At 37.1% G+C, this 27,061-nt stretch overlaps 2 pseudogenes; both read right to left on the bottom strand.

Moving 5' to 3' along the window:
• Positions 1–1,009: 1,009 nt before the first annotated feature.
• On the bottom strand, positions 1,010–26,173 carry LOC140171535 (uncharacterized; annotated as a pseudogene).
• On the bottom strand, positions 19,584–22,828 carry LOC140171534 (EGF domain-specific O-linked N-acetylglucosamine transferase pseudogene; annotated as a pseudogene).
• Positions 26,174–27,061: the final 888 nt, after the last annotated feature.

Here is a 27,061-nt window from a genome sequence, read left to right as displayed (position 1 = left end):
TTTTACACGGCCTAAAGGCGACTGTACGAACATGTATATTTGTAAGACAAATCTATTGCAATGTTTTGAGAAGGGTATTGGCCTTTCATATCTTTCGTTAAAAAAAACCCTCGTTTAGAGGCATATGCTTCTAGACGGAATTCTAGTACTACAGCTTCGAAGATTGTCACTTTTAAAACTGGACCTTCGTCTATTCAATTGCGTGTAACTTTACTTCTTGAGGTCACATTGGATCCAATGTGGTGTCATAATGTGCAGGATTAGATAGTGCATCTATTACAATAATATTACCACATTACCAATTTACCACAATATGGTACAGTTTTGAAAATGTGATTATTTTTTCAAGTGTAAGGATACTTTTTTTCGCAGTATATAATCATTCTGCAATGTTTTCGCCGAAAAACCTGGTTTCGCTATAGAAACCAATTTTTGCAAACTTTCTATTCGAGGTTTAATAGCAAATTCGATAAGCTATGTTTTTTTAAAACTTGGTTTTAAAATCGAAAACCCAGGTTTCTCGACCGAAATTAGGTTTATCAAAAACTTTTCGAATCGATTAACATGGTTTTTCAAATTGAATCGAAAACCATGTTTATCATATTCGATAAGCTAGTGTTTGAAAAACCAGTTTTCTCGATCGAAAAATCCAGATCTCGGCCAAAAAAGTAAGTTATTCAAAAACCTTTGTTTCTCAAATCGAGAAACTTGGATTTTCGAATCGAGAAACCCGGCACAGTGTCGACAGCCTCTAAATAAATATTTTTCCCTGCAATGAATCACGTCCCAATACTCCGTTGGTGAGCGACGGGCGATTGGTATTTCCCCAATAAGATACCTCGCCTTTCCGAACACAAGAAAATGAGTCCTATCTGATTGGCTAGAAACCGATCGCTAGATCGCTCAGTAATATAGTACAAACTCAGATTTAGAGATGTATTCAATTACATTTAAATCAATATTCTATTATTGACGCAGATTAAGAAAGTTGTATAGTATCTCACTGTGGTGCATTGTGTTATAGACTTGTGATTTAATATTTTATAGACAGTGCTGACATCAGTGTGGTCTGAGCTGAATGGGCTATGCTGTTCTTTTCATAATGATAATATTCTCAAACAGTTGAATATATCACATTATTAACGTACGATTTAAAAACGTTACGGTGAAAATGCAGTTAAATATATGCGTTTAAAGAAAATAGCAATCGCATCTGAGTGTATTGAATTTCCAGTTAGTGTATTGAAAACAAAACCTGCGTTTTACCTGACAACAAATTTTCTTGTAATGGCAACGCCATATGGGGTACTGAGCATGCGCAGATCGTATAAACGTGTATGAATGGAAACGCTGCGGTATCTCATATCGTGTAAGTGATATGCTTAACCTGAGTCGCTCGGCCAATCTCGAACAAAATCGCCATGCGTAGTCTTTGAAGAACGGATTCGCCATACTATCACGGCAATTTTTGACACGAGGATATAGGGATGATGACGCTGTGCCCGGTTTATCGATCGAATCCCTCACCGAAAATACGTGCCATACAAAATGTAATTTTCAACGCCAATAGTTAGCTTTGTGGGAGGGGGCTTTGTTTCTCTTGACGTTGAGCTACGCCTTTAATATGTGCGTGTTTCCATAATAACAAGCGGAGCGGCAATTTCAGCTCTGGCAAAAAGTTGACATTATGGGACAAAACGTCAAATGTCACCCATTTCAAGCACCTAGACGCTGTAAGCGAGTCAAACGAGCCAAGTGACGGTCAGAATTCATTTGGCCATTTACTGGGTCCCCGGCGTACCAAACTAGTTGTACATTTTCATCATTCTTTTGTATGCATGTAACACGGGTGATGAAATGCAGTTTAAATTTCCCGCCAAGGCCGCATCTTTACACATTTCAGGTGGGATAGACCCAGCGGGGACCCAGCTATGGCTGTCATTGAGGTGTAGGAATGCCTTGCGTGAAATTAGATTCGTCTATACAAAATGCCATGGCTTGAATAATTGATATTATGAAAGTTCAAGAAAAAAAACATAGACGCATGATGTCGCTTCATGTCTGACAGTTTGATCATTAGCCGAAAAAGAATCCCTTTAACAGCAACTGTGTTAATATTAATTTCTTTTAGATTTAATCTTTATCATCTTTATCATAATTTGCAGGATAAAATGAGAGTAAAATACACAATACCATACGTTGCAACAAAGTTGCATACTTAAATGATACCAATACTACATATACCGGAGTACTTTTAACGATAACAACAAGATAGAGCACCAACAGGTGCATAAAGAACCCTGTAAAAACCAAAGGAATGAATGAAGCACAAATGTGATCTGCTACCACAAAATGAGCGTCAAGTCGCAAGTTGGTAGTTTCGAGACGCCCTAGCTACTTCGTTGGTGTTCTTTGTTCACAACCACCTGTTCAAGCCAACAGTATGTATTCAACAACTCCTCCTATAGAGGCCGTCAGCCTTTCGCCATCTTGTGGGTACAAATGATCTGTGTTCATGCGTCGGACACTACGCGCAGGGCGCAGCTTGTCACGCAGCTGTAATCGCGTATCAACGCGGTGATTTTGCTGTTCACGCATGGAGATCGAACGACCATCACAGCGTGTACCCACAAGATGGCGGCATATGACGTCACGCTGACGGCCTCTATACCTTTGTACAGGGGTCAGCCGTTGTTAATCCATGATGAATCCACACTTTTACTGTAGCGTACACGCGAACGCGAGCGAGACTACGCGTTACGCGAGAGCGCGTAAAATTCGTCATGTCTGGAACTTTTGTGCGTGTGCAAGCTTGCAAGTTGATTTTAGGTAGCGGCTAAACATTGCCGTTTTATTCTGTAGGCCATAGTTTTATTGCTGATATCAACAGAGGAATCATCGAGGTTTTTGTAAAGATGAGTGGCAATGATTAACTGACATTCCTCGTGAAATAATCGTGAATTATACGATCTTCTGCGTCTGCGTGGTTTAATTCGCTGACCACGCAGACGACGCGGCCGCATCGTTGTTAAACGGTGATGAACAACGGCGAAACATGATTGAATCCCTAATTGTGGCACAATGGGCCATTCGCGAAGGACACACTACTAGCTTGTACAGGTGCGGGGTAAACAAAGAAAATCAACTCAGCGTCCAGGATGTCTCGAAACTACCAACTTGCAACTTTACACTCATTTTGTCGTAGCCACAAATAATTAAAAACCAAATGATAAAAATGCTGAAAGACTGGAAATAAGCAAAGACACAAGAGGAGGCTTTAATATTTATAAGGGATGATTGACACAGACCTCCTTATAAGTTAAAGGTTAATCTTATATAAACAGTATACGCAAAAAAATTGAGTCATCTATATTTTAAATAATTTGAACCAAAAAATATCTTTACCATGAAAAGCAAGGAATATAGAACAACGTAAGAGAAAATATGTATGTGAAAACTATGACAATTTCATTCATACGTCCATTGTACTCAAAATAGTTATTATTTGCGTATAGTGGCGAAGAAAACAAAATGTCAAAACCGTTCCACTACCCTGCTACAACACCTACATCGTTTCCATCATCGATAGTATAGCACCACAAAAAACAAAATCTGCCCTGGTCCCCGTTCTGTTGGTGCAATAAAATGAAAACCAACTATATAATTATAACCGAAATCCGAAATTTCAAGCAGTTGGCTAAATCACAGGGTGGTCCAAACTTGGTTTTGTAGGTCTGTTGTTCGTAAAATATTAATATGTATTGTTATTTATTTGCTTCCTCCCTCTTTTGCTGTTCTTGGTCTCGTAACTGTCTACGTAGTATCTTGCCACTGGCACTCTTGGGGATCGCCTTGACAAAATCAACACCACCTCGAAGTTTCTTGTGAGGAGCCACTTTATCTATATCAAAAGAGAAAGTTAACATAATGGTATAATGTATATATTAATGAAACTATTAATTCAGATTCAATTTCGATAACAACAAATGTAGGTATATGGAAAAAGTAGTGAATTTCCTTGCACCGAAATGATCAAAACTATACTACGCACAAAAGTATCTTTGCACTTGAAGGGGGTTTGTTGGTCGAAACAACCCAAAATCGATTTCCATTGCCTAAATCAATATATTATTGAAAGTGTTGTTGTTTCAGCCCTCTTTATAACATAACTCAAGAACCACTACCATTCACAAGAGGCTGTGAACTACTAAATCGCAACAGTTTAAAATAGTTGTTAACCTTAAATTAATCTGAAACAATAATTTGGTAAATTTGGGTTTTCAATCGATTCAATAATTTATTCTGCACATTTTTACACCTCTTTGGATCTGCTGTGACCTCAACAAGTAAAATTGCAAGTATTGTGGGTGTAGGTGGCATTTTCAAAATGACTAACTTGCCTATATAAAGCGAAAAGATTCCAACAAGCGCCCCCAAAAAAAACAAACAAAACAACTAAATTCCTTTGGTCAATCTTTATTGAAGCAGCGTGTATTTGTTTAATTTTTCTTATACTTTTCAAAAGTTTTTTCACTTCTTTTGTCATTTCCTTTTGTGTCAGCTTTGTTGGTTCCTTTAATATTTGTGTAACAGTTAAGTCTGTTATATATTTTCCACGATTCGATATATTTTTTTAATGATAAGTTTCCCGTCTTCGTCAAGAGAAATACATTCATTTCAACTGATCCAAAAAGAATAATAAAATCCCAAGGCTCTTTGTTTTTTCAAAACGTTTTCATTTTATTAAACCGACCTGCCACAAACTTTGCAATATCTGCTGCAGTAACTTGTTCCGATCCTTTCAAGACGACGAAAGCTTTCGGTAATTCTCCCGCTTCTTCGTCAGGTATACCAATGACTGCTGCGTCAGCTACAACCGGGTTCGTTAATAACAATGCTTCTAGTTCGGCTGGTGCAACCTGTGTGTGAAACGCACAGAGAATCGAAAGAATGGGCAAGATCAATACTATATTAAAGCGATGATATCTTCATTAAGAAATACCATGCATGAGAGATGAGAAATTATAGTGCAATGCTTTTTTTGGCAAAAGTTATGGTGTTATTTCCCTTCATTATCATATAGTGGTATTTGTTTTTGTTTGTTTTGTTTTTCTTTTCTTTTCTCTTTTTTCTTTTATTTTTTGTTTGTTTGTTTTTGTTTTGTTTTTGTTTTTTGTCTTATAATAAAGGTCTATATTTCGTCTTAAAAAGAGGAATTATTATGCTGAGCCTCATACAACCGCCTCGATGATACAACTGTGACTGCTTTTTGAGAGGTTTTGTTGGAGGTGGTGGTAGGTGGTTTTTTGGCGGTCTTTGTTCCTACACTTGCTACTGTATTGTTATTGTTTGTTATTACTATTGTAATGTTTACTTTCTTACTTGTGATCCTTTATATTTTATGAGCTCCTTCAATCTGTCAACAATAAATAATTGTCCATCTTCATTGAAATATCCAATGTCACCTGCATAGAAATTTTTGCAAAGAAATAGTTTTAGATCATTTGAAAATAGCAAAGACAAACAAAGTTTCAAAATTATGTGCCTGCAGCATGCTATTTCAAAACCACATATTTATTTTATTTTGTAGAACGCACCTTAAACACGTACAACACCTAACCATTTTCATAGTAATGGCCAACGTAAGCGCAAACAACCCTAGAAACATATCTTCTGCCAGATAAAGAAAGGGTCCAAAACAAGCTGCCAGATACGTTTTTGTTGCAATGTCTTGGAATTATTTAACTGAATCATACCAGTGTGGAACCAGCCTTCAGCATCAATACAGTTAGCCGTTGCTTCAGGATTCTTCAAGTAACCCTTCATAATCTGTGGTCCTCGAGCCCATAATTCGCCTTCTTCGCCAGGTGGCAGGCTCTTCCCAGAATCCGGATCCATAATCTGGATATCATGATCAAATTATGCAAAGTATATATAAAATCAATTATGGTAAAATCAGATAGAATTGGAGGAAAGTATCCACGTTGCAAATATTATGGAATCAATTATGGCCCAAATGGAACCCTTTTAAACAGGAATTGTTAAATGCATTACAGTACACGTGGTGACACGTCTTCGAGTACTAGTGCGATCGAGAGCAACTTAAGGCACATTTTGAAGGGAAGAGTTCAAACGTTCTTTTTGTTGAACTGCTATCGGCGTTGCTCTTTTGATAAAGGTGTGTATAGAAGTTTTGAAAGTCAGTAAAATATTAATAAAGTCAGTAAAGTATTTTCTGATAAATCCAAGCTGAACCTACTTTTGCTTCTGTGTTGCATATAAGGACGCCAGCTGAAGCCGGTTCAGACTTGCCCTGTTCACCGATTGTCAGTACAGGGAGGTTTCTGTCAATCCGTAACCTGCAAATTGAATATTCAGAGACAATATTACACACATATGAGATGTTTACAAATACAATGAATAATATTAACATTTCACCATGATTTATACCATAACTCTAAGCTTTAACCTAACTCGTGCCACATAGTGTAACTTTTTTGTTTTCAATTTACATAATTTACGAACAGTGTAAAGCAAGATCCGATTATGTAGTAACGTATTACCTTGACGCACGGAAGATATGTTGAGTCGCTTCTTGAAAGCCGACGCAATATCGCCTCCAAGTGGTGCAGCTCCACAAATTACATCATTCAATGCCGATAAATCATACTTCTCCACTATAGGATGCTTTGCAAGAAACACAAGCAACGGAGGTACGAGGTAACCGATGGTAATCTGTAATACAAACGCAGAACAAGATAGGTATATTGCTTCAAACAATGTTTCAATGTTATTGAATCAATTAGTACCTGTCAAATTCAGAGATAACCTTGTCACTGAATTAATGTTCTTGACTTTTACTTGATTTTGTCTTGAATTTTCTTTAAAATTTAATTCAAGACATAGTAAAACAAAAGTCAAGAAATTGACTGCTTCTTGAAAAAACATTGATTGGTAGTGGGTGGGAGCTGAGGTCTGTTCCTCATGGATATCTATGATGCGAAATGCACTCCTCTAGATTGCATCAAGTTGTGGAAATGAGGTGGGCATTGTACCATCTACACAGAGCTTGCATATTCTGTTGAATCTGATGTACCGTTGACTTGAAAATCACTGAGTTGCTTCGAGCAGAGTTCCACAAGTAATAATGAATACGCTGTATTTAGTATCTACTACTAAACTGCTATGTGGCAGATGTGGTTCAGATTCAAAATTAGTAAACGAAGTTTAAATTGGTTTTCATTACAAATAACATTCCCACAAACCTTATGATCTTGGATAGCCTTCAGAAACACTTCCGGTTCAAATCGCGGAAGAGTAACTAGTTTGACCCCGAGTTTGAGGCTGGCAAGTCCAATAGGAACACATCCATAGACATGATAAAATGGCAATAGCGCTAAAGCGCAATCCACGTATGGTGTGTACGGCAGTGCATTCGGAGTGCTGTATGGAAAATAACAATTAAGATTACATAATCTGCATAGTTGAAGTTGGAACCATAATGCAGACGATTACTACATTCTTTTTTATCTTTGTAAAGAATTTTGTAGACCTTCCCGTTTTTGGACCTCCATATAAAATATTACGATATACTACTGTGAACACAATTGAGCCAATCACTTCCAAATAAATCAAATAATGTCATGGACCTTTTATACTTTGATACTTTTGTATTGCAATTTCATAGCTATAGTCACTTTCAACACACTTTTTGGACCTCATCCCTATACTATGTACACAATTCGCCAGCGAAGTAGTAATATATAACTCCTGGTAACTGGATCGCACACCTTTTGGAATTGGTATTACATGCCATAGACATTCGGTCGTTCAGTTTCAAATACTAAGTTTTGGTATTGGTTTTTGTTTTGATCACGTGGTTTCCTGCCTAAGCTCTAGACTGACGTCATTATCAATATCTTTGTCGTTACCCTTTGTTAGAAACTTGAAACTTGTAGAAAGCAATTTTGGTTTTCATTTCAGTTTGTTACATAATCGTGTAATCGCAGATTATCAGGTTTGAAGTTATATCAAAGAAAGTAGTTCTTAAATATCGCAGTGCAATATTCATGAGCAAAGATCTGTGACCTCGCATGAGCTCCGATATTACCATGATTACTATAGATCATGCTTGTATGGCCCGTATTGTGCGCACTTTGAAAATTTTGAAACCTCATATCATTATTATATTTCTAAAGTGCAATCAACGACTGGAATTCTCTCCCAGACGAAATATAAACAAAACAAAATATTAACATATAAAAATCACTTTAAATGTGCAATCAAAAATGCATCTGACTTTGGAAACATGCACTAATCATTTTGTGTACGTACAATTTAACAGTAGTAGGCCTAAAGCAATTTCATTTCACTTTTATTATGTTCAATATTCATTTTTCCTTCAAATCGGTGCCTGCCTTTTTCAATCGTGGCCTTTTTTAAGGCCCCGTTGGACATATTGGAAATAACATGTATAAAATTATGTGCAATATTTTCATTTTGTAATGTTGTTAATTCATATATATTCGATAAATAAATACAAACAATCAATTAAATCAATCAATCAATCAATCAATCAATCAATCAATCAATCAATCAATCAATCACAGCTTACTTGGGAATGTATATAAATAATATAATTTCTTACTTCAGAGTTTGACAAATATTGCTGACAATATTCCGATGAGTTAGCATAACACCCTTAGGAAGTCCTGTTGTGCCGCTGGAGTAGAGAAGATACGCTACGTCATCCATCTTGATTTCGACATTGGTTGGAAAAGCGCCACCATCGTCTTTCGCTAGATCAGCACATGGTGTACAATCTTCACATTCACCGAATACGATAATTTCCTGTTAAAATTCATGATAATCATAATGAACGTAACATATCACCATTTCTCGTGTGATACCAGATCTGTTCTTGGTTAAAGTGGCAACGACATGCTCAAGAAATGGGATCTCTAGATCTAAGAACTTCAAAGGGTTTTTTTAAATTATTATTATGCTTACTAATTCATACGTTTTTATTTATCGTCAAACTGCCATTGCAATAACTGCAACAATATACTGCTAAACTAAACCGCACTAAGGCTAAAAATTACCCCAATTCAATATCACAATTGGTCAGGAAACAACTGGACACTAAACAGGAACTTCCAGTGATCATGGTGAAGGATGTAAGAACAGATAATTTCCGTGTATTTGAGGTCGGGCGGGATTTGGTGTCAATACAATTAGCCTTTTCGAAGTATGGCACACACAATAGGAGGGCAAAATTCAATCTGGGCAAAACCTGGCAAATTCAAAAGCCTTTACCCACTTCGTGCAGCGTCATCATGTTGTGTCCAGAATATATCGGAAAGGCTAATAGTATATAACTTCGATTACGACTGAAAACCTGGTTCAGATTGTACAACAAAATGAAGCGTACTTCTCAAGGCGGATATTGCTTAATTTAACTCTCTCCATGCGGGTGTCGACTAGTTGCAGACGACAAGTTTCAAATTTTATTTAAAAAATTTAAAAACAAAATCAGATTTATAAATTTTCATGACCATATTTGGAATCAGCATAAAAAATTGATGAAAATGAGTACAAGCCTAATATTGGTTCTAGAGAGAGCTATTGATATTTTGTGAAAATATCTAAAAACTGGACTTTCTATGTTGAAGGCTATGGCTGATCAGGCATGAAAAATCTTGAAAAGTTTGAAAAAGCCTGAAAAAGCGCGTGAAATGCATATGAGGTCAAAAAGGCCAACATTTAGACCACAAAACAGCAGGAAATCCTGCAAAAGCATGAAAATTCTCATGTCTGAATGATACGTAGAACGTTCAATATACTTTAGTATACCGTTTAGGGATTCGTTTTTGTTTTTTGTTGTTGTTTTGTTGTTGTTTATTAATCTGAATCAATCTTTTATCAATTGGCACATTTTGTTCCTTATCATAATCCTCATATATATTGTTAACTTTATGTCACACTTTAATCAACGTATTATTATACACTAGTATTATTATTATTATTATTTTTATTTTTCTTACCTTGATATCCACAATTGCTTTCTTGACTTCTTTCGCCTTGTCAGCAAACTGAGGTATGGTAACTATATAAGAGGCACCAGCACTTTCCATCTGCTTCTTCAATTCTTCTGTAAATGCACATAACGTGAGAAGAGATCTTGAAAGGGTGATCAAAAGAGCTACGTTTCATATGGCAAAAGATAACATTTTGTTAATTCCCAAATTGCTGTATTTTCTTGGATTCGGTAGTAGCATAACAAATTAGTCGTTATTTTTTATATTTTTCTGATCTCAAGGTTTTTTTGAATTTGTAAACTACTATAAGGGGTGGTGCAATAATTATAAACGTGTATCCCCAATTCCCCATTGTGGTGAATTATAGGAGGGTTGCAAAGATTTTTGGCAGGCCAAAAGGCAAAAGAGGCATGTCAAAAGAGGGACCAAGCGATTTTTTGGCACAAATATTTTTGGGAACCGTTTCTATATTACGCCCTAAGAAGACAATTTAAGTTTTTAAATTCCCCAAAGTCTTGCTTGCGTGAGGGGGGGCAAAGGTTTTTTGTCACGTCGAAAGGGGTGGGTATTTTATGCCCCTAACATTACTTACCAGCTGTGTACAGAGGGTTTGCAGTTGTGACCGTCCCTCCAACCATTAATACAGCACCAACAACAATCAGGTACTCCGGTACATTGGGACTATAGATACAAAGCACGTCACCTTTCTTGAAACCTTTTCTTGTCAAAGCGCTGCCAAATTTGGTATATAAAGCTGCGAGTTGAGTGTATGTATATGATCGACCACTTGCCCCATCAACCTTGCCAAAACAGGGAGATAAAAAGAAGCTCAGCGAGTGTCTCAAGTTTTAGTGCAACTGGTTAACTCCCAAACGGGGGGAGGCATTGGCGTAGCCAGCATAATTTTTAAACATTTCAATACAATTTTTCCTTTTTTTCTGTCACCCTGCGTAAAAAATAATCCATTGTTCACCAAATTTTGTTTCACCAACGCCTTCAGTCTATCGACGGCCTTACATGAACCGGGGGGGGCATTGTGTACTTTGCGATAAAAGCATGAGATTTTCCACACATGAAATACAGGGTCCAATGTTTGTTTAAAACATGGAGCCATTTTTGATTTGGCTATTGGTAGCTGCTGGAGGTAACAGGGGTTGCTCCAATTTGGGCAAAAATGGTGGCAAGTTGCTCATTTTGACATTAAGAAACGGTATAAAACTTGCCTTCTCAGACATGTTAAACTGTTCAACAGTGGCCTATGGCTACCCAATGGCATTTGACCTTTTTTACCCCAGTCTATATCATGCAGTATCATCGGCACTATAGGGCATCCCGGGTTAGGTTTTGTTTTTACCCAATGGTTAGGATTTCGACAATAATTATATCAACGTTGATACAACGTCGAAATCCTAACCTGACCTGATTTCAACCTAGAGGTTGGTTGAAATCAAGTTGAAATTTCAACCTTGATACAGCTAGCGTCAAATTCAGGTTGAAATTTCGACGTTGATACAACGTCGATGCCACGTAATATCAACGTTGATGTCCATTTGCAGGATTTCAACCCGATTTCAACGTCGAAATGTTGACGCTGTATCAACGTTGATACAACGTCAGGTGTGCCCACTAGGTAATTATGTTTTGTTACCTGGAGAGATTTAATCATGTCTCACCTCCTTTTTCAACCAAATCGACGGTAATTCTCTCCAGGTAGTGATGAGTTACATCATTGGGGTATCCCAAGACATGACATATTTTTAGCTGCGGCGCTATATAGCTTGCTGGGGTTGTTCTTATTTTTCTTGATCGGTATACTAAGGGTCTTTTTATCTTTTCAGTTTCCGTAAGTCTTTTGTTCAGATACGAAAACGCAAGGGATTCAGTAAGTTACTGTAATCTGACTTCATTGTTAACTCTGAATAGAGAAGATGTAGTACCAATCAGCTTATTTCAATACAGGTGATTGCTTATGTCAATAAAGCCGCGAGAAAAGATTATGTTAACACCAGTGTTTTTAATGGCCTAGCGCCCTCTCTCTTTAACATTGGTAAATTGATCTACATTAATTTCACAAAATGCATGCCAATCCGAATAACAAAATCCACTTTTTTCTGTAAAAACGTTGCAAAATTAAATAAGCCCTAAAATCACAAAAGGTCCGCTTATGAGCCTGTCGAACCCCAAAGCACTTGTGCATGGCCACAGTGTCGCCCTTTCATCAATGTCTATCTCCCTATTTTGTTCCTCCTGCCCCCCCCATGATCAGTCTCCCCACTCCTCCCCAGTCCCTACTCACTCCTCTCGAGTTCTTCTCTTTCTAGTCTTTCAGTCTCTCCCTCTCCTCTCTTTCTTCCGCACCCCTCCCACTCTCACTTGTTCAGTCTCAAGTATTTCCCTCCCTCCCTCCATCCCTCTCCATCCCTTGCGAAATTTATCAGTATGATCCATGACTGAAAATAAGCTCTGCAAAAATATAAACATTTAAAATAAACCCGAGCCTTGCATATAGACCCAACCAATTATCAGATTAGCTTACCATTGGTACGAATGAATAGAATACATTATCTTTGCTCCAATGCAATTCCTTTGTATTGCATTTCAATATAAAACATGATTACCAACTCACCACTTGTACGCGCCTCATTGGGAGATATTTGACTATTTTAGACGCTCGTTTCATCGCCAATATGAAAAACTTTTGCTTATAACTTGGCAATATGGTTAGTATATATTTCAATGCAAGGTAATTTTTACGAGGCACTTACGTCTAGGCGTAAGTGCATATACACCAAACACAAGTCAATTGAAGCCGTACAATTTCCCGCGAATTTAGGACCGTAAAATTTAGACTCTTCTTTTGTCTAGATTAGCACCCAACCGCACATCTCGAGGTTTTATGCAAAATATCAATATAACTTACCAAAACGAAAACTGAAATTCACGAGCTTCAAATTTTCAGTAACTAACAAAAGGCTAGAGAATAAAAGATTGGTCATACCTGGGAGACTACCACTTCAGAATAACAATGACTTACAAAAACTATTACGGATACGGAAACAGAAACTGAAAAGATAAAACGACGGTAAGGCTATCCTTTAAATATTCGTTTGCAAATCAAACCGTTTTGTGTCCTAAAATAATATTTTAAGATGTGTTTCTTCATTTTACACGATAAAGGATCGATAAAGACAAGGTATAGCATCAACATCGTTACGGAACTCGTGAATCATATCAATTTGTAAGATTTCACATCACCAAATAATGTCTCTAAAGGCCTTCCATAAACCAATAAATCAATATTAAAAATCAAAGAAATTGGGCAGATTTTGTGAAAATTCTGTGTCAGGTATTAAATGTAAGTTTGAATCCAAGCATCTGGCCAAGATTGAGGAAGATTCTGTGTTTTTATCAAGATTTTTAATGTATTTCTCAAGCAGTCAATTTCTACGTAAACGCTCTTTAGCTAAGTTATAGTTCGTTGAATTTACAACCGTATGATGACAAAACGGGAGAAAATAGTAACTTTTTGCACAAGATTTGCAATATAAAGAGAATTGGCCATTGCTCATTATAGTGACGCTAGTATATGGACAATATAAGTGTGCTTTTTTCATTTAATGACATAAAATATGAAAAATATTGTAAGGAACACTTGAGGTTTTGACTTTTAAAACCTACATTTTGGTCAAAAAATGTGCTTGGATAGGTATAGTTTAACATTGAATTGCGTTGTGAAAAGTGTTTTTTAGGGGAAAGTGTTAGTTTTCGTTTGATATATAAAAAAATTCTGATCGGATGAAGGAAACACTTGGGGTTTTCGACAAAAACCAATCTCAGATGCCCATTTTTCAGCTAGAAGCTCCACAGCTCTTACATTGCTACGCACTCAACCGTGTAGTGTAATCAAAGACTGCTTGTTTGAGAGCTCTTGGACGAAAATGTGTGCTCAGGTGTATCGAGGTGAAGACTGTGCGCATGATGGTTTATATTGAGAATCGTTTTTGTATAATAGAAACCTTTGCATTATGATGTTGAACATTATGACGAGTGCACAATATAAATATTGCACTTTATTTTAACCCCCGCCATTTTTATGATATGGATTATTTTAGTACTTTATAGGGTTCGTTTAGTTTATTACCACTATATAATACAAATAAACATATGACTTATTTAGTTTTGTTTATTTGGTTATGCATTCTGTATATTAAATATTTGATGAAATATTATTTTAGTATTTATAGCTATCTAATTGTGTTCGTTAAGTTTATTACCACAATAATAATGCAAATGAATATATGAATTAATTAAGTATTGTTTATTTGATTATGCTTTCTGAATATCAAATTTCATGTGGCAATTAATTGCAATTCAGGCGGCAATTAAACAAGGAATATTCATATGGCCAGTTACAACCATATGTGTATACAGTATAAAAGTGCAGTGCATCTATTTATGATAATCTTTTATATTCCGGTCGGTTTGTATTTTATAGAATGTCTATAATTGTATTACCAAAAGCCCCGGCCAAAATCCCTATTATTATTCTATATGCATTTGAATGCAAATATTTTGGAATAATTCTGGTATACCCTGCGCACAATTAGAATAACCCTAACCCCAACCCTAACCCTAAAACACAGGTGCGCAGGGTAAACCAAAATTGTACCTTCTCTCTAAATGTACACCGAGTGGAAAGAGTGAAAAAAGAGTGAAAGAGTGAAAGAGTGAAATGGAGGACAACTCCTTTTTGAGTGGAAAAAAATTCACTCTAAAAGGATTGAAAAAAGTAGTCTGTATACCCTCAAAAGAGTGAATATTGCCTAAAGAAAATGTACTTTTTCTCATTTTAGAGTGTTTTCCACTCAAAAACGGGTTGTCCTTCGTTCAACTCCTTGAAAGTGTGGAAATTCATTCTTTTCCATTTAGAGAGTATAAAACACACGGTGCGCAGGGTAAACCAGAATTGTACCAATATATTTCGATGTTAAAAATGGTAAAATACAACTTTTTTTTACCCCTACTTGGATCCACTCTCGGCGTCTGTGCCCTTCGTCAGGAAGCAAATCTCACAGGTGAGCCCAAAACTTACCATTGCAACTCTATCCCCGTGTTTTTCAAAGTCCTTCATGATGTACTGCATGATGGGTTCCTCTGGTAACTTGTGATCAATGCCATCGAGACATTTGTATATGATTTCTTCACCGGTTCTAATAACATAGAGAAACAAATTAATGCAATACTATAATAATTATATTGAAATAATCATTTACATCGTTCCCCCGGTTGTTTGATGCGACCATTTATTAATTTTTTAACAAAACATTATATAATGTTCAATTCTAGACCTGAATAATATCATCAGCTATCACACTATTAAACTGTATATACACATATATTTTATAATTTGTAGCAATTTTTAACATAGATTTTCGTTTCTGTATCAAATCATTCATCTTTTTCTGCTTTTTTGTGGTAATTTTTTTCTATAAACTGTACATTTGTGTGTAAATTGAGGGCGCTATTTACATATATTTCATATCAACATTAGCCAAATAATATGAGTTATACCTTACATTTCATTAAAAACGTTTTTTGACAATTCTGTTGTCATTTGGTAGTCATTTGGCTGATGTTCTAATACAATTATGCAAGTGTCTACCCCTTGTAAAGATGCAAACAAGATTTAAGACAAATAACGCCATCATTGTTCAACTTTTCTTAAAATTGCCTCCATTTTACATGCCCTCAAACAACGTTAATGATCTACCGTAAATTCAACGCTTACTTAGAGGAGGAGTCACACTAAATTTATTATCATCTTTCCAACAAAATACTTTGTTCTCATCTCAGAAGTAAGTCACTAGAGAATTTAGAAAAGCAAAAGTACATTCATTCCTGTCGTAATTTTCACTCAAATAACCCATCATCATCATCGCTGCTCATCGTGTTTGATGACGGCACAGTTGATGAAGTTTAGGAATGCTTCTTTCTCCATCCTTCAAGGTAGCTTCTCCATCCGCTCGGATCCACTGTGTTCCCAGCATCGTGGGTCTTCTTCCTTCAAGTGACCCGATCATTAACCCAATTCGTCTCCCATGTCTCAACATCCAAACCAGCTGTCTTCAAATGACGTCTGTATTTCGGTAATCTGTTACCAGGCATCCTCACGCGCGACATGACCGACCCAGCGCAGTTGGCTCTTCACTACGATGGCTCCTGCACTTTCCATTTTGTTTCTTTGAAGCACCCCCCCCAATTAGAGACGCGCCCCGCCATGATAATACCCATGAAACATCAAAGGTGGCGAAGTTGGACATGTTGGATGGAAGTTAACTTTTTGAAATTATTGGGGGCAATGGTACTTTTCAATAGCCACCAAAAGTATTGGGGGACCGAGACCCCTCCCCCGGTTCCGGAGCCACTGCGATACAGCTTACATTTTGATCACAAGTTAATTTTTATCACACGCTATGACCATACTCTTGACTCGAGAGATAGAAGGCACTTGTGGCACTTTGAATATACCGTATTATACGTTTTGTGATCTCCAACTTAATGGAGTCGTCCATAAAATGGATATCACACTTCCCAGGTAACAGAATAGATTTGATATGTTCCCCATGTTAGTAGAGATCATCAGAAGCATGGATTACTGGGAGCAGGTTGGTAAATTACCTGTCTTACTGACATTAACTGTAAGACCAAATGCTACTGATGCAGTCATAAAACGGTCTAACATAGCCTGCAGATCTTCAATTAATTGAGCCACCATTGCCGAGACATCAGCATATAAAAGCTCCTGTACATTATACTCTTCGTCTAGCTTCGTCTTAGGGACTTAGCACGGAGACGATCCAAGTTGAACAATTTGCCATCTGTCTGTGAGCGGAGGTTATCTATGTGGTTTTCAGATGCAGTTTCCAAAACAACTGCATGCTTTAACTTAAGACCAAAATAGTGTTGGTGTCAAAACACACCCCTGCTTAACTTCATGACAAACCGGGTCAGTTGCATCACCACACAGTGTCATCGCCTCGATATCTTCATGGCAGAAATCGCCATGGTAGGTTGAATCCACCGCCACGCATGGCCATTTTGTATCGACCTGTTTAATAGTTTTGAGTCGCATAATGGGCCGAAGGACATCTGACTAAGGCTACTGACAATAGCCCCGATTAGCCGGTTACTGACCTCGCTGATGTGTGGGTCGAGCATGGTACACCATAGTTCATATTCTTTTAGACTACCTCAACGATTGGCCTATATACACTGCGCTATATAATTCGGCACATATAAATCGGAATTATTGTCAGTTTTTGACTCAAGACGCACGGTTCTTTCTCAAGACGCAAGCTAACGACTATCATATCTGTTCAAAATATATATTCAAGTGCAAGGGACCACATCTGGTTTCTTTATACGAAATCATTTACGGGAGATATTCATCATTTTCTACTCCGGTATCCAAAGATTTTCTTCTCATATCAAACTCCTGCATAGCAAATTCACGTGTATCGATCCCGGGTATTTATTTTACTTTCTCTGATGACAAAGTAATTATTAGCCTGGCGATGTCGGTGTGCACCATCGACTAGCATATTCCCCTGAGGCGCATCGCGAAATTCACGAACGATCTTGACGAAGATGTTTGGACAACAATAATGCTCCAATAGTGTCCAAAGTAGTTCTCTATCAATGGTGTCGAATGATTTGGTGAAATCGATGATGACCATTTATTAGTGGTCTTTGCTGTCATTGATCTCTCCTGGAGCTGGCACACGATAAAGATTGGAACAATTGTGGATCGACTGGCTCAGAACCCGCATTTCAGGCAGTATTTCAGTGGCAGCTATAATTGTTGCAATCTGGCTCGGACCACCTTCGCAAGAACTTTGCCTGCAGTTGAAAGTAAGAATATCTCACGATAGTTATACCACACGGAGAGCGATCACCCTTTTTAAACATTGACAATCAATATATCCTTGATGAATACTTGGGGCCGTGCAGCTGCGTACCAACAGTTTTTTTGGGTGTAAAAACTGCACTGAGAGCTTGAATGATACAAGGACCACCAAACTTGTACACCTCTATGGGAATTTCATCCATTCCAGGAGCCAACACCGAATGACCCCTTTTTTTCTGAAAATTTCTACACCGATAGACCCCTAGTTTCGTACGCTGGTGGGCACAGGTACGTCACTTTCATATTTGAATGCCCCCCCCCCCCGGGCCTACACCAACACAGTAAAAAATATTTTAAACAACTGTTTAAACTTTAAACATCCAATTGTTTAAAATTTTAAACACTTTTTTAAACAACAGTTTTTAAACATCTGGGTTGTTTAACATTAGTTGTTTAAATGTACACAGTTGTTTAAAGTATTTTAAACAACAAATGTTTAAAAGAAACAGTTGTTTAAAGCTGTTGTTTAAAACAATTGTTTAAAACATAGTTGTTTAAAATTGTTGTTTAAAAGTTTTAAACATTTTTGTTTGTTGAAATCAATTTACTTGGGAGAATGGGCAAGAAGAACTGACTGTAAAACATGTACATCAGCCCCATGCATCTGTGCATGAGCAGTGTGAATATGTATCAGAGGTAAGTGTTTGGTTTAAATATTGTTTGATGTGGTTGAGCTTACACACACACTGTACTAGTCACGGTTGCATACTACTGCACAGCTTGCATCATTTAGCATGTACAACACACAACTGTGTGTTCATATAATACTCTATCACATCAAACAATATTTAAACCAAACACTCACCTCAGAATGTATCAATTAGGTCTAGCATTTCCCACTTTTGGAGCAAGTCAATCACATAGTCATCCGCCATGATGATGAATCTGACCCTGATTTCAAGGAAGGAAACCCCCCTTTTGCAAATTCGATCTTTTTAAACAACGCTGTTTAAAAGTTCCTTTTTGGTATTGTTCATGAATTAAACACACACTGTTTAAAATTCAAGGACTGTCTTTTAAACAATATTGTTCAAAGTTTGAACAACATCGTTTTAAACAGCGACATTTTAAACAGTGTTTTTGCTGTGAAGATATGAAACCTACATTACACACGTAGCTCATTTAATACAGAAGTTTAATTTAAAACTCACCATGACGTTGTTCACTTCTTATCTTCACATAGACATAAATATTAGTTATAACAGAATATTTAAAAAACCCACAAACATGAAATAGTATTTTACGATCATCCTCTCAACACGAATTTGGTTTTCAAACTTACTTCCCCGTGTCAATAAAACATATTTTAAGATTCGTCGTTAATATCAATTACCGGAGTCGTGAATATCGATCATTTATTAATTTATTGAATTTAGTGAAGATATGAAACCTACATTACACACGTAGCTCATTTAATAGAGAAGTTCAATAAAACATATTTTAAGATTCGTCGTTAATATCAATTACCGGAGTCGTGAATATCGATCATTTATTAATTTATTGATTGATTGGTTGATGATTTATCGATTTACCGATTATTGATTTATCGATCGATTATTGACTTATTGATTAAACGCTACAAAAGTCCAGTATACTCGTATAGGCCTACTCGGTAGAAAACCGGTAAATGTTGCATTTAAGGCAATCGACCCCAAAACCTAACCCCTTAGAACCATAACACTAAACCTAACCCCTAACCTAACCTCTAACCCCTAACCCTAATGCCACATCTACAATAAAACCAGCTTTAAACCTCTTCTCTCCATGGATACAACACATCTTACAATTCATCATGCGTTTCGGATGACTCCTGACATGCTTAGCAGCTTCATCTACTAGTCTCACAAATTCTTCTTTGTTGAAGGAATAGTCACAGAACTTGGCATGGGGAGTCCCAAGACTTGGATGAGGCATCTCGTTGTGTTTTTGCAACAGATGTTCTTTTTGCCATGTTGTGTAATGTACTCCTCGTAATCTGGCCAAATCTAAATAACACCTTGGATCCTCACAATTAAATAACTCAAATATCACAGCCCAGTCAGGAACAAATAAGAGATGCGTCAATCCTGCGCCTGCTTCAATTCATCTATTAGTTCTTTTTGGTTTATTACATTACGAAATCTAGTATTTCTCTCTAAAAATGTTATGCGCAGTTTGTCTGGCACAGGTCCATGTTTAATTAATGACAAACCGGTAAATGTTCCATTTAAGACAAACGATCCCAAAACCTAACCCCTTAGAACCCTAACACTAAACCTAACCTCTAACCCCTAACCCTATTTAGCATGTGTTTCTGTCTTAAATGCCACATCTACAATAAAACCAGCTTTAAACCTCTTCTCTCCATGGATACAACACATCTTACAATTCATCATGCGTATTCTTTAGTATGAATTTCGGATGACTCCTGACATGCTTAGCAGCTTCATCTACTAGTCTCATAAATTCTTCTTTGTTGAAGGAATAGTCACAGAACTTGGCATGGGGAGTCCCAAGACTCGGATGAGGTGCCTCGTTGTGTTTTTGCAACAGATGTTCTTTTTGCCATGTTGTGTAATGTACTCCTCGTAATCTGGCCAAATCTAAATAACACCTTGGATCCTCACAATTAGATAACTCAAATATCACAGCCCAGTCAGGAAGAAATAAGAGATGCGTCAATCCTGCTCCATGCATACCAATAAAAATATCTGAATTATGGCTTATTTCTAATTGTTGCACGAATGTTAGCTTTTTCAAGTTATAGACCACAACTTTAACATCATAGTCAGGATTTTTCTTCAATTCATCTATTAGTTCTTTTTGGTTTATTTGGTTGCATTTAAGACAATCGACCCCAAAACCTAACCCCTTAGAACCCTCACACTAAACCTAACCCCTAACCTAACCTCTAACCCCTAACCCTAATTAGCATATGTTTCTGTCTTAAATGCCACATCTACCATAAAACCAGCATTAAACATGTTAAACCTCTTCTCTTCATGGATAAAACACATCTTACAATTCATCATGCGTATTCTTTAGTATGAATTTCGGATGACTCCTGACATGCTTAGCAGCTTCATCTACTAGTCTCATAAATTCTTCTTTGTTGAAGGAATAGTCACAGAACTTGGCATGGGGAGTCCCAAGACTCGGATGAGGTGCCTCGTTGTGTTTTTGCAACAGATGTTCTTTTTGCCATGTTGTGTAATGTACTCCTCGTAATCTGGCCAAATCTAAATAACACTTTGGATCCTCACAATTAGATAACTCAAATATCACAGCCCAGTCAGGAAGAAATAAGAGATGCGTCAATCCTGCTCCATGCATACCAATAAAAATATCGGAATTATGGCTTATTTCTAATTGGTGCACGAATGTTAGCTTTTTCAAGTTATAGACTACAACTTTAACATCATAGTCAGGATTTTTCTTCAATTCATCTATTAGTTCTTTTTGGTTTATTACATTACGAAATCTAGTATTTCTCTGTAAAAATGTGATGCGCAGTTTGTCTCGCACAGGACCATGTTGGATGATGCCCAATCTATGCACTACATGTTGATGAAAAGCACGCATGAAGGAACTGTCAGTACAGCCAGGAACTATTGGCATGTTATAGAAGAAACCGTAATACATTCTTGGTAATGTGCTGAAAATGCCATCTTGGAGACATACAGTTTTACCTGCCATGTCTCGCAATGGAATGATTGGATGATCTGAAAAGGCTTGCCATGTTTCGCTGAAAAATCGCGATAATATATCATCGTATCCCATCTAATGATGTATATGTCTGATGAATAACTTTGATTGTACAACTGAGAAAGGTAAAGGTTAACAAAATCACAGAAATGGTGGTACATATTTTCACCTACATCAAGTTTCATTAGAAAGGTCGGTTTGTCAAACACAGTATCACATTGTGATTGCAACTTTTCCCTTGCATCAGTAGAAACCTCTGAAATATTGCCTACTTCCTTGACCCATGATTGTAATTCTCCTTTCTGTTGGCTATATTGTTCTAATATATCCTGGTTCATACTGCAGTCACCTGATACATAACCACCGGGAAGAGCTGCATACATAGACTGCGCAAGAAGCTCTGTAAAATTTAATACAAGGTTTCTGGCTCGGCAAAAATGCATTTGTGGTGAACAATCCAGAGTAGAACTTTGCTCTGTCTTTGGTATACACAACTGAGCGTGACCTTCTCTCATATTCTTCAGGTACCCAAAGTCCGTTTGGTTCCAAAAGATGTCTTGCTGAGTTTCTATTGATCGAGCAAATCGAGGATGATGCTTTAAGCATCGCGGATATGTCGTTAGATTCTGACGATTGCATCCTACTTCATACCCCCAACAAGCTCTTTTGTCTGCAGCATCCTTACGCAAGCAGTCATCATCTTGCCTGCAGGAGGCTGCTGCTTCTGGATGCTGCGTAAAATAATAGGGATAATGTTCTGGGTGAAGATTAGGATCCTGAAACTTGGTTGTCAGTCTCGGTATACCATCTGGTATGGAGTGATCTGCGTCAACAGTCGTGTCACTTACTCCAGCATTTATGTGTGTGGAAAGAATCGCCAATGATATCACAAACAAAACTGGACACCAACCACACGACCAAGCCATCATAGATTACCTACAAAGTCTCCCTGGCTCATTGCTGCTTAATGTATCGTGTTTGACATGTTCAATGTCAATGGATGAACTCTACACGTGCCTTACTATTTTATAAATTTAATATATATTGTGTTAAAAATTTATTCTGTGCAAAAAAAATCTTAATGCGCTTGGTGATGAACAGCTTGTTGTAATTGTTTGAAAAAAATGCAGGTTGTATCCATGCATGGTGTGGTGTTGAAACAGGATGTACTTTATGCTGGTTGCCTCAATGTTATGGTCTTTTTTTTTCCTTTCTTTTTTTTTTTAATGCATTCACGGAAGGGGAGAAACGGGGAGTTTCCCGATTCCGATGATGAAAGATTCACCAAGATATAAATAGCCTAGATTGTGCTTTAACAGTGGTAATTCCAGGAAATTAATCTTCATCCTTACCCCCTCCACTATCCCTACATGGGGTGGGGGATCGTAGAGAGAACTATAGGACGTTAACCCCCCCCCCCCCCAAAAAAAACAATCGCAAAATCTGAGATCAGCCTCAAACATTCCACGAAGCAATTAGTTTTGTAATTTTTAATCTACAAAGTTGTGTATAAACTGTTTTTTTAAATGTATTTTTTGAACTGTAAATCTGGCAAAATGACGAAGAAAACAGCAGTATATTGCATTGACAAAGTTGAAGCCCCATTCAAATATATACAAGTAGCAATTACAGATTCAATACAAAAAAGTCTTTTTTCTGCTTAACCACTAGCCTAGGCCTATAGCAGACTATAGCACATCTGTGACAGTAACAAAGGTGCCAGAATCTGCATTTTGATTATTACTTTGTAAGCCAAAAACATTCTCGCCAATCTGACTTGAAAATGGGAGGACAATCCCCGGGGGACAATCGGCCTGAATGGTCAAGAAATGGCCGAAAAGAACAAAAAATGGTCATTTTGCCGGCCGAAAGGTGGGGGACGCCCCCCCGTCCCACGCAGAAAATTGCTACCATGTACCCGTGGTCATTGGTGGTCATTTGGGTACACCCTGTCAGTCCGAAGCACCGTCAGTAACCTTATTCCTATATCCCTAACCCTAAACCTAACCCTAACTCTAGAAATTCGGGCTGACAGTGGTTCGGACCACAGATATCTATCCTGTTCGGACTGACGGGGAGACCCGGGTCATTTACATGATCATCAGTGATTTATGCATCATTTCAATGCTAATGGACGAGCTCTACATGTGCCTTTAGAATTTATAAATATAAAATTTAATATTGTCTTTAAAAAAACACACCGAATCATGGGTCCATGGACACCAATGCAATGACACTTACCCAGCCATTATGATGCAGGATATCTTTGGTAGCTTAATGCAGGAAATCAAAGCTAATCAAGTTGCTCCGTCCTCGAATCTGCTGTCATGAATAGTAGGCCTATAAAGACAAGCATTAAATTCAATGAGATGCAAAATAACATAAGGTGAACAACAATAATATCATGAATATGCAAAACTTGAAAAATCACCAGACCTCAGAAGATCAAATTCTGTGTCATGTAGAATCGGGCTCAGAATAATATGCTGCTATTATAAGCTTATATAGCTACTAAAGCCAAGAATTTTCCGCGTTGCGGAAATTCCGCGAAAATCGCGGAATTCGGAGGTAAAGCGGAAAACGCATTTCTGAGAAAAAAATAAAAAATAATCAAAAATGACCTAGAAAAAGGAAAAAATACAATTGAAAAGAAATAAATAAAATACTAAATGAAATGGGTCTTCAAAATTCATCAAAATAAAGTAAAATCCGTCATAAATTTACCGTACAACGCCCCATTGCAGCCATGATACCCAATTACCCATCCCAACTTTGCAAATCGCAATGATCGTCACAAGATTCTTGTGAAATTTTATTATGTCAGAAATGTGCTAAAATTACAAAGCGGAGAAAAGCGGAATTTAGCATTTGTAAAGCAGAAAATTCTTGGCTTTAGCCTATACCTTACAATGTACTCAGAGGTATTAGGCCTATAAACCACAGAGCTTGGTCAATATTTACGCAGGCAAAACTAGTATTAAAAAGTTTATAATTAGGCACAAAAAAAAAAAAAGATTGTATGATTGTCCTCCACCGACCGACCCTAATCTGGAAAATCTGGAAAAAAGTTTTATTTTTGTTTTACTGTACAAATGAATAGGCCTACAGACCCTAATTTTGGAAATTACAGAAAAAGTTTTCTTTTTCTTTCAACATTTTTGACATTCTGAAAAGTTTTTTTACATTTTCTACACGCTTCTAAACTGTTTTAAAAACATGAATGAAGTGGTATACAGTAGAGAAATATCACAATTCACAACTATTTGGGCTATATTAAGCTAAATAAAGACATAATGATACAGTCATGTTTTGGCAATGACCTTTAAAAAAAATATTTAAAAAAAAATCCCGACCGACCGACCCAATTCTAAAAAGTTGTGGAGGAAAAGCAAACAATTTTTTTTCTACTGTTATTAAATGCAACATATCTTGGCATAATCATAATGAAGGAGTAGCCTACGGTGAATGAAAAGATCAGTGGATGTGAAAATCTATCATTCTACACAAATACAAATCGGAGTTTTATGCATAAAATTAATACAATATTAATAGTCAGAGCAAAATGGGCAAGGTGGACTGTAGATTCAAACTAGACTCGGTCTATTATCAGTCAACGATGTTGCAGAGCATGCAGATATAGATTTTTCAAAAACATAAAGAAAACTGCAACATAATGAAAGATACTCATGGTTTCCAATCTGCAGTAAAAATAAAAATTCCTTTAAAAAAGGGATGGAACGCCCAACGGGAACTTTTATGTGATGTGCTGAACTACCGTTTGGGACGGTACAATTTTCTTCTTTAAAACAATAAAGTAACATTAGCATAGTAAGCAACGAAAGATTGGGAAATGTAAAGCATATCTATTGGTGTAAAATCGTAGGCCTACTACATATAGGTACATGGGTTTGTAAGAGGAAAAGTATAGGATAGTGAATCCAGCACCCTTTGGCGACCAAATAAGTTTACGGTAAAAATGCGCGCGAATCGTGCGAAAAATTTAGACATATTGAAGCTAAAAATCATGAAATCGGGTGCAAAAGCCATGTAGCCTATCCGCGCGAAGTGCACAAAAATTGGCACTTTTGTGGCTAAAATGGCCAAATATGAGGTTAATTTGGTCAGAAACCCCGCATGGACTATGTCCCCTGACAAAATATTGGGGGGATTTATCCCCCCGGATCTACGCCTATGTTAACTGATGAATACAATCATGAGACAACAAATGGGCCTATGTAGGGGGAGCCTATTTTAGAAAGCTTAATACTGCTGAAAGCTTAATACTGCTGAAAATAAATTAAGTTAAAGCAAATAAAAAAAGATCAGTTTATAATAATAAAACACTGTAGGCCTACATGTACTCACGTCCGTCTCATATGCGTTGCTGGCTTGTTGTGGCTTGGACTGGTTGCGGATCTACTTTTAAATAATTGGAAAGCGTGAACGAAAGCCAACACGGAAATAAAATGTAGACATTATAATTATATTACATAGCTTTACATGCATGGTATTTACAGAATAAGGAAACATATAAAATCTATTAAATCTAACTAACCGTACGTCATTGTTTACACGTACATACAGTAGGTTAATAAGTCAAACTCAGTGAAATCAGTCAAGCGTGGTGGAGGATAAGCAGGCTAAGGGAACAACCCAAAAGTTCGATGAAGCCCTATAAACGAAAGTCCTTTCGTTAGAAGGCTAACCCCCTCCCCCTCCCTTCTAACGTAAGTTTTCAAATATCGAAAATTCCAACCCGGATTCATAGGATACAGGACCGTCGCTATGGTGGATGGGGATGTGGAGGAGTGCAACAATGCAATGATAGGCTATTGATCACGTTTATGGAAGAAACCAATATTCTATTTTATTTTAAAATATTTTTCTTCATACCTTTCTGGGCACGACAAAAATTATGACTTGCTGGATTTTCAAATAAAAAAGAATCAAGGTGCGGGACGCTAATTAAAAATGAACTTACAAATTGCAGGTTGCGAGTAGGCCTACTGCACTCTAGTATATTGATTTGAAATTATTTCGAAGCAACCACTGTAAAATGTCAATATCGTACTTCAGAAAATACTAAAATTTATATATTAAATCCTTAAAAAAGATCAACTTTGACCGATGTTATAACTACTTTTTTACAAACGTAATCGGACTTTTTGACCCCTTCCCTCCTATGCCTCCCTAACGAAAGGACGTTCGTTTATTATACTTTATAGGGCTTCATCGAACTTTTGGGTTGTTCCCTTAAGGATGAAACTTTTCAGCCATGAAGGTTTATGTTTCCCGGTAATGTTTACTTCAAATGCTGACGTGGGAGTCAATAATTGGGATAATCAGCTTAATCTAAATCTCCTCTCTTTTCATC

This window comes from Amphiura filiformis, chromosome 15 (genome assembly GCF_039555335.1).
Source record: "Amphiura filiformis chromosome 15, Afil_fr2py, whole genome shotgun sequence".
NCBI lineage: Eukaryota > Metazoa > Echinodermata > Ophiuroidea > Amphilepidida > Amphiuridae > Amphiura > Amphiura filiformis.
Note: the sequence above shows the minus strand (reverse complement) of the source record. Positions and strands in the feature narration are given on the sequence as shown.